This window comes from Macaca fascicularis, chromosome 15 (genome assembly GCF_037993035.2).
Source record: "Macaca fascicularis isolate 582-1 chromosome 15, T2T-MFA8v1.1".
NCBI lineage: Eukaryota > Metazoa > Chordata > Mammalia > Primates > Cercopithecidae > Macaca > Macaca fascicularis.
The window spans coordinates 87,335,384-87,349,465 of record NC_088389.1 but is presented as its reverse complement, the minus strand read 5'-3'; positions in this window follow the sequence as shown (position 1 = coordinate 87,349,465).

Genomic DNA, 14,082 nt, shown 5'->3' with positions numbered 1-14,082 from the left:
TCTAGGGAGAGAGCAACCTGGATTTTCCTCTTTTTCACTGAAAATTTACCGCCAATCATGTAAACTTTGGCTGTAGATTCCCAGACTCTTCTGATCCCCCAATTTTTTTTTCCCCAGAGTAATGGTCTTTAGGTCCCTAAAGCTGAAAATTTAACAAAAATTCAAAGTGGAACTAGACATTTTTGTTGTTGTTGTTCACATGTTTCTATAATAGCAAACCTTTATTGATGACAATGTGTGTAGAATGCCTTTATTGTTCCTTATGTGAAAGTAGTGGGGAAGGAAACAAAGAGTAAAGACCTGAAAAATTATGTTGGGAAGCAACACAATTTAATATAAATTATTCCCCCAATACATAAATTAAATAACGAGTCCTCTGGTTTGATCAGCTTGTTAAGCACAAGTGGAGAAATAGTAACAACTGAACCTGAAATAGGTAATTGAGACTATAAAGTTAAAAGTGTCATACAAATAAATCTCTGCTCCCCTTATTTTGACAGGTTAGAAAGAACTGTTAAATGTTTTCAAAAATAAGCAAGATTTGGTAAGTTTCTTAAAAATTTGATTAACTAAACACAAATAAACTCAGAAAAGAAAGTGGGTTGGAATGACAGAAGAGGAAAGGTAGAATGTGATATGGAACATGCTCACTGACCTCATTCAATTTCAGCTGGTGCCGGGTATCCCAGCATAATTCTTTACTTTTACCCTAAAAAGGTACACCAGTATTAATGATAAGTTTTTTCTATTCTAATTTTAAAACTATTTAAATTGTCATCATCATATTATAGAGCGCTGGAGTTAAAAATTCAATGATAAGAACAGATTCATAAAATCTATAAGCTATTTGATTTTCTTAACAGCAAGGTGAAATCTTATGGATATTAATGCTTCCCTATTTAATTCATAGGATATGGAGTAGCAGAACTCTGTGTGTGTGTGTGTGTGTGTGTGTGTGTGTGTGTGTGTTTCAATAACTTGTGCTTCACTTATTGATATGGTGGTACAATAAATTACAATCGAATTTCTGTTCTACCATTTATTCTTCAATGTTCATTCTAATTGAAATAAATATTTCTTCCATGTTCACAAGATGAAGCAATTATTCCTCAAAAACAAATCAAAGGGATTTCTCCAGAGAAGCCATCCTTGACCTCTGCAAATAAATTTGAGAGCTCCTTCATCTTGTGATCTCTGTATCGAATACATTCTTTGATCATTAAGCTTCTGACATTGTTCTATAATTTATTCCTTTTTCAGTTTCTCCACCTTAATACCTAGTAAGTTCCTGAAACGGACTGCTTTTCTTTGCATCCCAGGATTCCTGGTGCCTGACAATGTGTCTGACCCATGCATTTTTTGAATTAATTTCAATCACTTTAATTGAATGTATTTGAGAATTTTCATAGCAAGTAGCCAACTAATTTTAAAATAAAACCTGATTACTTCTGAATACATCCACTTGCAATACTTTATGGTTTCCAGTAAGGTGCTTTTCTGAATTGATTCATTAAATTAGCTATCAGAATGTGTGGACTTTTATATTACCCCAAGATATTATTAACTATGCTTAAAAGTTTAAGCATTCTTAAATAATTTAATCATATTTACAAACAGTTTATTTGCAAAAATTCTTTTTGTTTGAGAAAATAAGTATTTTTATGAAAATTTGCCTAATTCTAGATGTCGCATATGCGTGTGTGGCTTAACATTAAATTAATGTTAAGAATACTTAACATGAGTTCTACCCTTTTAACAAAATTTTAAGTGCACAATATAATATTGTTAATTATAAGGATGATGTTGTACAGCAGACTTAGAGAATTTGTTGATCTTACATGACTAAATTTACCCTGTTGAACAGCAACTCCCCATTTTCTCTCCTCAACAGTCCCTACAAACATTGTTATACTTTCTGTTTTCAAGAGGTTGAGTACTCTAAATATCTCATTTTAGTGAAATTATGTAGTATTTTTCCTTCTGTTACTGGCTTATTTCACTTAATATAGTGTTCTACAGGTTCATTCATGTTGTCGCCTATGGGAAGATTTCTTCCTTCTTTTTAAAGACTAAATAATATTCCATTGTATGTATATACTACATTTGCTTTGTCTATATATCAGGCGTTTAGATTGTTTTCGTATCTTTGGCTGTTGTGGATAATGCTGTAATAAACATGGGGGTTCAAATATCTCTTTTATATTTTGATTTCAATTCCTTTGGAGATACCCAAAAGAGTGGGATTGTTGGATCATATGGTAGTTCTATTTTAAATTATTGGAGGAACTTCCATTCTATTTTTAATAGTAACTGCAACATTCTTCATTTTCCTCAAAAGTGGATACCAATTTCTTCACATCTTTGATAACACTGATTGTCATATGTATGTGTGTGTGTGTATGTGTGTGTATATATATATAAGTTCTTCAAAAATTATTTTGTCTTTTTAATCATTTACAATTATAAAGACATATAAGTTTCCCAACCTATTTTGTAATATTTTTAGTACAATTCTTAGGGGAAAATGGTTTGTAAGATACTGTCCTTCGTTTTTATTCTGAAAAGATGATTTCATATCTCTTTTCCTTGTACTTCTAACATTTTTATTTATAAGATATAACATTTACTAAGATTTTATTTGGTTTCATTTTTATTTTTAATTTACACATTTCTTAGAATGCCTTGCATAGAATAGATGCTCATAATTTAATATTTTCTCAAAGATCAAATGTTAATATCCATTGTGGGTGATTTGTTTCTTCAACTACGTATGACTGAAAGGAGAAAAATATGGCTGAATGTTTAAAATATATCTTTAGAAATTAACATTGAGAAAAGTTTGTTACTATTTTATAGAAACATTAATAATAGTTTTTCCAAAGGACAAAAAAGTTAATGAAATTTATAATGATTTTCATAATCCAGAGAAATACAACATTTTTTATTAACTTTTATTAATATTAAAAATTGCTATTTTGTTTTTGTAAAATACCACTCAATAGATAAATCAACAAACAAGCTCCCAAATTTTCTGGACATGATGTTTGTCAGAGTAAGAGTAAATGGTTAGCAACATAAATATATAGAAATGACAGAATTAATTTGTTGTCAGAATGACATCAAAATATGAATGAAGCCTTTAATTTACAAGCTCATGGACAAATGATAGCAAGATATGACATTAATCTGTGAAATAGTACAGGTTGCAAACAGATACAATCTGAAATATAAGCAGATACAATCTGGAATAAAACTTTTATAAAAATATAAGAGTTTTCCCTGCGTTGAGAAAGCGAAATAAAATGGTTTCCCTAATTGAATAATTAGCATATTATAAAAGTGCCAAAATATATTATGGAATTTTTTGAGTCAAATATACTATGTATTACTAAATAAATACTCTCAAGAAATCATTCGTTGTACATATCACGTAGTCTGTATGTAAGTTATCTATGCAGACAAAAGAAGCCTTGTGCTTTGTGCATATTCCAAAAATACAGTATATGGTATGATTTTGTCCAAGTAAGCACGAGAAAATAAACTGAAAGAGGATTGAAATTGTTACTGACAGGCTTACTCTCTCAATTAGTATGGTAGGAAGACTTAACTTGTGTCAAGATCACATATTGTTGCTTTTAATCTTCTTGTTTTCACCACCAAATTCTATGGTCAAGTAGGTTCCATTTTTATTTACATTGTGCAGAATTTTAAATTCCTCATGATGATGACTCAGAACTAGATTCTACAGTTTCAGATTGGACTTTTCATCACTTATTGCAGTAGATCTCCGTTAATAGAGTGAACCAAACTGCAGTCAAGCTAGTAGAGGGACATAAAGCATATGTATAACAACATTTAATGGCAGACCCATAAATGATTGTGGGGAGGCAGTCTTCTTTAATATACATTTTACTGCTACAAATAGATCTGGATGACAAGTTCAATTTAAAACCAATGTTCTTTCTGAATCTTTATGACTTTTTCATAGGACAACCATTTCAAATGATTGACAATAAGGTTTCAAAATGGTTGGTGCCCTTGCTTTAGTGAAAACCGTGGTGTAATGAGACAGCAGTGATATCTCAAGCTCTAATCTTTCCTTAGACACTTTCTAGTTTTTCCGAAGTACGTTACATAGTGTCTCAATGAGAAAGTCAACAGTCGAAGGATATGTTTTGATTTATTTCCTGGAACTATGATTCTAAATCTAAAAGAAAAAGATCAGAGAGAGAGAAAGTATATATATGTCACACAGCAAATGCATAAGAAGCAATGTTCTCAAAACTTCTGGGAAGACTCATAGTCTAATTGTCAGACTCTATTTGCTAGAACTTCATTGAGTAAATTGAGTATCATGTGTGGCAGTGGGGGAAGGCTTGGGATGAGAGCAAGTGTTCCAGTCCTATTGATGCAAAACAAACAACTTAAAGATAGTGATATAAAATAACAATCAGTTTATTATGCACACAGATTCTGTGGCTTAGGAATTCAGACAGGGCAAAGTGGAATGCCTGGACTCTGCTATACATGTTTGGGACTCCAGTTGAGAGAATTTAATTAGTCAAGGATGACGTGAACATTTGTGGCCTAGAATTGTCTGAACATTTTTATACTCATGGGTCTGGTAAATTTGTCCCGATGATATGAAGGCCATTCTTAGCTGAGTCTGTCACCCAGGGGTTCACAATGGGGTTGAAGATGGTTGTAAAAGAAATAATTAGATAGTGGTTAAAACAAAAACCTAATTAAAACCTGGTGTCTGTATTAGGACAGTCATAGAATAACAAGTGCTAAACCCATAAGGATGATTAATTATCAGTGTATAGGAAGAACCTTGGCATGGCTGGGTAGATGGCTAAAATGAGTATAATACAAAATAAAAATAAAAAAGTAGAGTGGGTTAAAAAGTAAGATGTGTACATTTAAACTTAGATATAAAGCATGTGAATAATTACTGAATAAACAAAATGGTAAATAATGTACAGATGGTCAGAACAAATGTATTTAGGAACCAAGGACCAGATAAATTATTCTAGAAATGAATTTATGTTCGTCTTATATATACATATTTAGTGTTCTCATACTTATACCTGAAAGACAGTTGGCAATTGATGACATTGATAACACTTCTGTGAAGACATATGTTTATGGAAATCTTTGATGCAGAATCAGAGACACAATTGCTAGATTTTTGGGAGGAAATGTGTTGCAGAAATGGGAGTATATTCTTCCAACACTAAATACCAAAGGTAAATATATAGAAGAGCATTAATTATTCATTTATGGAAAATATTATTTATATAGCAGGTCTCAGATATTAGGTGGTACTGTCAACTCTATTTCATTCAGAAATAATATCGAGTGCCTGTTAAATACAAGGCACTATGAAAAAATTCAGGAAAAATAACAAGATGATATGCAGCCACATCCAGTCATACACACTCAGCTTATGCACACACACACACACAACTTGCAATTTAGTAATGTTAATTAAAAAAGTGTACACACATTTAAAATTTTCAATAAATACCTAATACATTATGTGACTAGGAGATATGCTATTTTTTAAACACATATTCATATATTATGTGTATATATAGGCCTATGTGTGTATAGTATATATGTATATAGGTGTATACTGTATGCAATATACCTGTATAGACTTATATGTGTATACTATATGCACAATATACTATAAATATATATACATATATGTGTATAGTATATCTGCAATATATTATATTTGTGTATTTATGTTACATATATATGTGTATAGTAGATTACATGTAAGCATAAATATATTTCAATAGAGATGGCTAGGTAGGTAGAGAGATTTAAATAGCATGTATTGCCTAGGTGCAGTGTCTCATGCCTGGTAATCTCAGCATTTTGGGAGGACGAGATGGGCAGATCACTTGAGGTCAGGAGTTCAAACCAGCATGGACAACATGGTGAAACCTCGTTTCTGCTAAAAATACAAAAATTAGCCAGGCATGGTGACGCATGCCTGTAGTCCCAGCTACTCAAGAGGCTGATGCAGGAGAATTACTGGAACCTGGGGGTTGGAGGTTGCAGTGAGCCAAGTTCACGTCACTGCATTCCAGCCTGGGTGACAGAGTGAGCCTCTATCTCAAATAAATAAATAAATAATAAATAATAAATAAATTAAATTTAAAAAGTAATAAAATAGCATGTATCTTAATCATGATGAAGCATTAGGTATTGATAAGTAAAGTCATAGGAGATAGAGAACAAAGATAGGGAACAAGGTTGTTCCCTGTTAACTTTACATCCCTTTAAAAATGATTTTTTTATATGAAATTCAGCATTATTTAAGATTCTGCAAGTTTTTTGAGTGATTATATGTCATTCTAAAATAACATAATTTAATAGAAAAATCAAATAACAAATGTCTCTTTTTACCTTTCACATTCATTTAGCTAACAAACAAGTGGGTAAGTATTAAGATTTGGAAGTTTTAAAAATTCTATTCATAAAAATCATAGTGAATGGGGAAAACACTTCCAGAATTTTAGAATAAATTCTCCAAAGTTCTGATCCTCATACCTAAAAGTAACAAGAACACTAGCAAAAATTGCCAAACATAACTTTCAAACTCTGGAAATCAACCAATGATTTGCAATAGTAAAGAGTGTTTGTTCAGTGAAACAGATCAATCTCAACAAGAATACTGAGGTTTGTCACATTTTATCTTGTACTATTTCCATCACTTTTTTTTTTACAGTCCTGGAGTAGATTTAAAAATCAGCATCCTCGACTGGGCCCTGTGGCTCCCGCCTGTAATCCCAGCACTTTGGGAGACCAAGGCGGGTGGATCACCTGAGATCAGGAGTTCCAGACCAGCCTGGCCAACATGGTGAAACCCTGTATCTACCAAAAAAAAAAAAAAAAAAAAAAATAGCCAGGCGTGGTGGCAGACGCCCGTAATCACAGCTGCTCAGGAGGCTGGGGCAGGAGAATCACTTGAACCCAGGCAGGGTAAGTTGCTGTGAGCCGAGATAGTGCCATTGCACTCCAGCCTGGGCAACAAGAATGAGATTCTGTCTCAAAAAACAAAAAAAAACAAAAAAAAAATCAGCATCCTCAAAAATCAGCAGCTTTGCAGGCACTGTATAAAAAGGAGAGAATCCATTTGGAGTGATGCAAAAGGCCTCATTCTCAAAGAATTGTCACTCTTTTACATGTCTGAAGGCTTTCTGAACAACCTTCATTCAACAGGGCTTGAATTTATTTTACCTAGACCTGAAATTCTTCAGTGGAAAAAGACTTACCATTAGGATATTTGTCAAAAAATCAGCAACAATTATTTAGCATCACCACTGCCTGAGGTTGCAATACTAATTGGAGCAAACAAGAGACTAGCCGCTGATTGAAAGCATGGAAGAAAAATCTGAGGAAATGGATGTTAATAAATGTCTTTGAAAAATCTGCAACATATTCTTGGAAATGTAAAAGGTCAACCAATTGTGTAGGGCTTTCTAAAAGCCCAGGAAATGTATAAGAATATCATAATTGTTCCACTGTGTCCAACCATGAGACATTGTGTAATTGAGAAGTGAATGCTAAGGCAGAGTTATTAATTTGAAGAATATCGAGTGTGTTCCTCACTATACATACAAAGCCCTTCAACAAAGTGTAGAGAAAATAACATCCAAACATTAGCTTACCTCTAAGCTCACCAATCAAAAGCACAACTAGCCACATACAACAAAGAAAACATACTTTAGGGCATTAGTTCAGGAAAGTCACTAAACAAACAAAAATCAGTCATGAAAACTAGCTGCAACAACAGAGCAACAACAAACCCTAGAAAGGAGGAGTATCTAATATCCAGAGTTGACACACTGTAATATTTTAAATGTCTGGTATACAACAAAAATTATTAGACATGCAAAGAAACAGGATTTTCCTGTATGTATGCAGAAAAAATCCCAAGCAGTAGAAATTGTCCCTGAGAGGACCAAGAATTTGAACTTAGAAGAAAAGTATTTTAAATAATATGTCTTTATATACACACGTGTGTGTGTGTGCGTGTATGGTATGTAATGTTTATGTAGTATATATATGTGGGACATATCTGTGGTGATGTGGTATACTATATGTGGTATATAATAGGGTATATATATGAGGTATATGTTTGTTGTATATAATGTGTATAAACATGCATGTATATGTGTTAGTGTGGTATGTGTAAGTATATATGGTATATAATGTGTATATACTATATATGGTAATGTATATATATGGGATATATGTGATGTATGTATGTGGTGTATCTATGTGGTAGCGTGGTATATATATGTGGCATATACTGGGGTAATGTGGTGTGTCTGTATATATGTGGTATATATTATGATGGTGTTTATACACACTTCTTTTTACCCATTGGTTTATTAATGGAAACAGGTTGTTTCTATATACTGGCTATTGTGTATAATGCTGCAATTAGATGGGAGTGCAGGTATTTTTATGAGATGATGAGTTCATCTTTGGGTATAACTCAAGAAACAGGATTATAGTGTTATACAGTAGTTCTATTTTTAACTTCTTTAGAAATCTCTATACATTGTCTATAATGACTGTACCCATCTACATTTCAATAAACAGTATACTACGATTTACTCTCCTTCACACACCCACCAACATATAACACTTGACTTTTTGATAATTGCCATAATAGCGTATGTCAGGTGATATCCCCTAGTAGTTATAACCTGTATTTTTCTGATGACTGGTGATGTCGGGTACCTTTTTATATATCTGTTGGCCATTTTTATATCTTCTTTTCAGAAATGTCTGTTCAGGTAATTCTCCCACTTTTAAATCAGGTTATTTGCTTTTCTGCTATTGAGTTGTAAGACATCTTCATACATTTTGGATATCTATTACTTATCAAGTATGTGCTTTGCAAATATTTTTTACCAGCCAGTAGGTTGCCTTTAAATTTTGTTGGTTGTTTCCTTGGCAGTACAAAGTGTTTAACATTTGATGTAGTCCTATTTATTTATTTTACTTTTGTTGCTTAAGCTTTTGGTGTAATATCCACAAAACATTGCCAAAGATAATGTTGAGAAGCTTTTCACCTATTCTCTTTTAGATGTTTTAGCATTTCAAGTTTTACATTTAGGTCTTTTAACCATTTTGAGTTTGTATTTGTGTATGGTCCTATAAAGATAAAATAAAGACCAAATTTTATTCTTTTGTATGTGGAAATCCAGTTTTATCACTGCCACTTATTGAAGAGACTATCCATTTCTTACTGTATCCCCTTAATGTCTTTTCTAAAAGCGAGTGGATCTTATATATTTGGATTTATTGAAGGACTCTGTATTCCATTCATCTGTGTTTCCATTTTTACGCCAAAAATATTATTTTTATTATGATAGGCTTGTAATATTAATATTAAATCAGGAAGTGTGATGCTTCCAACTTTGTTTCTATTTCTCAATATTGCTTTGGCTATTCAGCTATTTGGCTTTTTGTGGTTCCATACAATTTTGAATTATTTTCACTTTTCTAATAAGAATGCCATTAGAATTTGAATAGGAATGGCATTTAATCTGTATATTGCTTAGAGTAATTTGGGTATTTTATCAATATTAATTATTATGAATTATGAACATGAAATATCTATCCTGAAATAAACATGAGTCATTTATTTGTGACTTCTTTAATTTCTTTTATTAATAATTTATGGTTTTCAGCATGCAAATGTTTTACCTGTTTGTGTACATTTATTCCAGTTTTTTTGGATGCTGTCATCAGTCATTTTCTTGATTTCCTATTTTAACTAGTTGTTATCTGTGCATAGAAATATGACTGATTTTTGTATGTTGATTTTGTGTTCTGCAATTGCACTGAATTTATTTATTCAAACAATTTCTTGTTGGATTTTGGAGGTTTCCTGCATATAAGATTACATGATCTGCAAACAGGGATAATTTTACTTTACACTTTCCTTTTTGGATGTCTTTTATTTATTTATTTTGCCTGATGCTAGTACTTTTCAGTACTATATTTACTAGAAGTGGCAAGAGTGGGCATTCCTGCCTTCTACTGAATCCGTGGAAAAGCTTTCAGGTTTTCTGTTGATTATTATATTGCCTGTTGGTTTCTCATAAATGACCTTTATTATGTGGGGGAACTTTTCTTCTATTCATAAACTGTTCAGAATTTTTGCCAAGAAAGAATGCTGAACTTAGTCAAATGCTTTTTTGTGTGTCAATTTAGATAATCCTGTGGTTTTAATCTTTCATTCTGTTAATACAGCACATTGATTTGCATATAATAAACCAGACTTAAATGCTAGGGATAAATGCCACTTGTTCATAACATATAATCTTTTTAACATGTTGTTGAGTTTGGTTTGCTAATATTTTATTGACAATTTTTGCATCAATGTTTATCAGAGATTAGGCCCATAGTTTTTGTTTTTGCTTTTCTGTTGTTTTTCTTACAGTATCTTTTGCTTAAGTATCAAGGTGATATGGTCTTCTAAAATGTGTTTGGGAATATTTCCTCTAGCTCATGTGGAAGGATTTAAGATTGGTAATAATTCTTCTTTGAATGTTTGGTAGAATACATTCATAAAGCCATCAGTGCTAGGCTTTTCTTTTTTGGAAGGTTTTTAATTACTTTTTAAATCACTTTATTGTTATTGTTCTGTTTATAGTTTCTATTTCTATTCAGTATTGGTAGGTTATATTTTTCTAGGAATTTACTTATTTCCTCTAGGCTATCCAACTCTTGGCAATTAATTCATAATAGTACCTTATGATTTCTTTTTATTATTATACTTTAAGTTAGTTCTAGGGTACATGTGCACAACGTGCAGGTTTGTTACATATGTATACATGTGCCATGTTGGTGTGCTGTACCCATTAACTTAATTTCGAAGACACCTGTTGTAATATCTCACATTCGTTTTAATTTATTTGAGTCTTCCCTCATTTTATCTTAGGTATTCTAGTGAGAAGTTTGTCAATTTTGTTTATTTTTTACAATAACCAATTCAGTTTTACTGATATTTCTATGTTGTTTTCTGTCTTCATTTGATATTTGTCCTGAATTTTAATGTTTCCTTTCTTCTGCCAGTTTTGGGTTTAGTTTTTCCTTCTCTTTTCTAGCTTTTCTAGAAGCATAATGTTAAGCTTTTTATTTGAAATATTTCTTCTTTTTAAATTAGGCGTTTATTACTAAAAGCTGCACTCTTAGAACTGCTTTTGTTGTATCCTATTGATTTTGGTGTGTTGTGTTTCCATTGTTATTTGTCTCAATTTATGTTTATTTGCCATTTTGATGTTTTCTTTGACCCATTGGTTGGACAAGAGCATGTAGTTTAATTTTCATGTATGTGGTAATTTTCCAAAATTTATTCTGTTATTGGCTTCTAGTTTCACACAGTTTTGGTTGAAAAAGAAAATGCTAGATTTCATTTAAGATTTCTTGAATTTGTTAATACTTGTTTTGTGGCCTAACATAAGGTCTAACATAGAAAATTTGCATGTATGTTAGAGGAGAATATATATTCTGCTGTTGTTAGATGGAAAGTTTTATATATGTCAGGTCCATATGGTCCGAAGTGCAATTAAATTGAATATTTTCTTGTTAATTTTATGTCTGGTTCCATCCATTGCTAAAAGTGGAGTATTTAAGTTCCCTAATATTGTTGTATTGCTATCTGTTTCTTCCTTTATATTTACCAAATTTGCTTGATATATTTCAGTGCTCTGATGTTAGATGTGTATTTACTCTTGATATGTCCTTTTGATGAATGGACACATTTGTCATTAAATAATGACCTTCTTTGTGTTTTGTAACAGTTTTAAATTTGAGTTCTATTATATCTGCTATAGTTAAAGTCAACCCTTCTCTTTTTGGTTACTATTTGCTTGGAATATCTTCTTCCATCCCTTTACTTTCAGCCTATGTGCATCTTTAAACTAAGATGGTTCTCTTGTAGGCAGCATGTAGTACCATCTTTTTTATATATATACATATATATATGTATATATATGTATGTATGTATATGTGTGTATATATGTATATATATGTGTATATATGTGTGTATATATGTGTATATATATATGTGTGTGTATATATATGTATTAATCCATTCAACCACTCTATGTCTTTTGATTGGAGAGTTTAATCCATTTACAGGTAAGGAATAGGTAAGGAATTATTCCTTCCATTTTTGATAATTGTCTCTGATTGTTTTTACTTTTTCTTTATTTCTCTCGCTGTATACCTATGTAATTTAGTGATTTTTCTGTAGTGCTAAGCTTTGCTTTCTTTCTCTTGTTTGTGCATCTGCTGTAGTTTTACTTGCTTTGGGGCTAACATAAGACTTACATAAAATATAGTTATAACAGATTATTTTAAGCTGATAACAAATTAACTTTGACCACATGCAAACATTTTAGACTTTTACCCAATCCTTCACAATTTTTATTTTTGTTGTCTGTCATAATTTACAACTGTTTGAATTGCATATTTCTTAAGAACTTATTGTAGCTGTAGTTATTTATGACCATTTTGACTTTTGACCTTACACTAGACATTTGAAAGATTTACACACCAACCTTACAGTAATGAAGTATTTCAAATCTGATTATAAGTTTACCTCTACCAGTGAATTTTACACCCTTTTTAATGTTTTCTTAACAATAATTATTATCTTTTCATTTTCTGTTGAAGCACTCCCTTTAGCATTTCTTGTAAGACGAACCTTGTTGGTGATAAATTCCCACAGCTTTTGCTTGCCTGGAAAATATTTTTCTTTCATTTGTGAAAGGCAGATTTGCTGGGTAAAGTTAGAATTTTGGGGATTTTTTTTGTACTTTTTGTCAGCACTTTGAATGTATCATCTTATTTTCTCCTGGCCTGCAAGTTTTCCACTATGAAATCTGCTGATAATTTCATGGAGACTTTCTTGTATGTCACTTGACACATTCTATTGCTGCTTTTATTTATTTATGAACATTTTATTTTATGTTCAATTGAAATGTAATATGTGTACATGTTTGAGATACTATATATTGTTTTGATATATGTATAAATATTATAATGATCAAGTCAGTGTAATTAACAAATCCATCACCTCAAACACATTATTTTTGTTGTAAGAACATTCAGAATGCTCTCTTCTATGTATTTTGATAAGTATACTGAATTATTGTTTAATATAATTACTCTACTGTGCACCCAAACTTACTCCTTCTATGTTAAGAGTAAATTTGTACATATTGACCTCTAACCTCTACCCCCACCATTCCCAGCCTCTAAGTAACCACTTTTCTAATTTCTATTTTAATAAAACGTTTTTTTAGATTCCACATATGAGTGAGATCATGTGGTGGACTTATTTTACTTAACATGATGTCCTCTGGGTTCCTCCATGTTGTCATTTATGACAGGATTTATTTTATAACTTAAGTAATTTATCCATTCATCCATTGATGAACTTAGATTGACTCAATATCTTGGCTATTATGAATAATATTGCAATAGAAATGGAAGGGCCGATAAGCTCTATGATACATCAATTTCATTATTTGTGTGTGTGTGTGTGTGTGTGTGTGTGTGTGTATATGTAAAGAATAGTGAGACTATTGAATGATATGATAGTTCTACTTTTAAGTTTTTGAGGAATCTTCATACTGTTTTCCATAATGGCCATACTAATTTACATTTTCACCAACAGTATGTACCCAAGTTGTATTTCATTTTTGTCCAAATCCTCACCACATGTTATCTTTTTTCTCTTTGGTAATAGCCATTCTAACTATAATTATGTGATATCTTATTGTGGTTTTGATATACATTTTTTTGATGATCAGAGGTTTAGCATTTTTTAATATACCTGTTTGCCGCTTGTATATCTTCCGTTGCAAATGTCCATTTAGATCATTTGCCCCATTTTTAATCAAACTTTTTGAATTTTTTTGCTAATGAATTTTTATTTTATCATATAGTCTGCATATTAACCCTCTTTCTCATGTAAACTCTGCAAATATTTTCTTCTATTCTATAAGTGGTCTCTTTCCTCTGATGATTGTT